Source organism: Amphimedon queenslandica, unplaced genomic scaffold, assembly GCF_000090795.2.
Source record: "Amphimedon queenslandica unplaced genomic scaffold, v1.1 AMPQUscaffold_10452, whole genome shotgun sequence".
NCBI classification, from domain to species: domain Eukaryota; kingdom Metazoa; phylum Porifera; class Demospongiae; order Haplosclerida; family Niphatidae; genus Amphimedon; species Amphimedon queenslandica.
The window spans coordinates 1-1,323 of NW_003549284.1; the positions used below are offsets into that span (position 1 = coordinate 1).

The following is a 1,323-nucleotide window of genomic DNA, read 5'->3' on the forward strand; positions in this document are numbered from 1 at the left end:
TCTATTAAACTATCCCATTTACCCATTCAACCTCTTAATGTCACTCTTGAGCTCTGAATTAAAGAAAAGAAAGGCAAAAGCCCCTCTCTTAAGTACATCATGTGTCCACAGTCCATAAAATACTTTTAGCTCCAGGTGGCCACATACCATTATACTGTTTGCTCTGGTATGGTAACAGACAAAAACGTGGCAGTACAGCAACAGTCTACTTGAAAAGGGGTCAGTTACATAAGGCTACCTTATGAGTAGTTCCTTACTTCAGAGAAAACCTTCAGTTAGCTAAAAGACTCATGTGTAAGTTCCACCCTTTATCATCCATAACTTTTGACTAGAAAGTCGTAGTAACATGGAACAAAGAGCTACTTGAAGCTCTCGTTTTGCTAAAACAAATAGACTCCATTTTGACCCTGTAGCTCCACCACAAGGCACAAGAAGTAAAAAATCTATTTAAAAGGTTGTTATGCACAGTGTCACCATGGCAACCATAAAATTTCAAAATTTCTCTGCGCAAACTAAGGCCACGTTTACACGACGACGCTAGCCTAATCTGCATCGTTTTTGCTATTACTGTTTTCAGGTGTTTACACTAATCCAGCAGCTGCGTTTTTATTGGACTTTATCATTCGTTTATAGAGTTATCCATTTTGGTATTCGTTTTTCTTTTGTTCGGATTTGATATGCGTTTTCTTGTGTTTTAGTGTAAACGAGACCCTTATCTGGCTAAAAATATATCCGTTTTACTTTAAAACGTAGTCGTGTAAACCAGGCCTAAATGTCCAAGAACACCCGTGCCGACCTACTGTAATGCGCTCTGCCCCCATTGACCGTAATTTCTAATTATTCAAATCAGAGTAATGAATACGCCCTATATTGTGGTATATCAGTCACGTGAGTGATCAGGTGCCTAATGTAGGTGAGGCTAACACGCAGCGCATGCGCACTAGCTAGGCTTAGTGTTCAGATGCAGAGTGAACTGCAAACTGCGGTATGAAAAAAGTGAGGACCCCCCAATTCTCGTACTTTTTGGGCGGGGTCGCGCATGCGCAGTCAAAATCACAGCGAAAAACGTGCTTTCTTCTTATCTCACTGTACTGTGTGTACTGTCTTTTAGAATTCTACTCACTGTCCTAAATATGCGAAAGACCAAGCGTGGCAGTCGGGGTAGACCTGATTTCTCTACTATAGCTGCTTCTGTTGTTACCACTACAGCTACTACTACTAGAGCCCTTGGGCATCCACGTCGTGGCCGAAGATTCTTCCCTGCACGATCAGTCAGCTTTCCACCTACTCCTTCCCCTTCACCTGTTGTTCAGTCAAGGGAAG

At 42.0% G+C, this 1,323-nt stretch overlaps 1 long non-coding RNA gene across 2 annotated transcripts; it reads right to left on the reverse strand.

Moving 5' to 3' along the window:
• Positions 1-530, reverse strand: LOC109590140 (uncharacterized). 2 transcript variants are annotated; one of them, XR_002189171.1, is made up of 3 exons: positions 258-530; positions 124-208; positions 1-53 (listed from the first exon to the last, which is right to left on the reverse strand). It is a non-coding gene; the product is annotated as an uncharacterized LOC109590140 (long non-coding RNA). The 2 variants fall into 2 exon arrangements; XR_002189170.1 differs by having other exon boundaries at positions 124-205; positions 258-524.
• Positions 531-1,323: the final 793 nt, after the last annotated feature.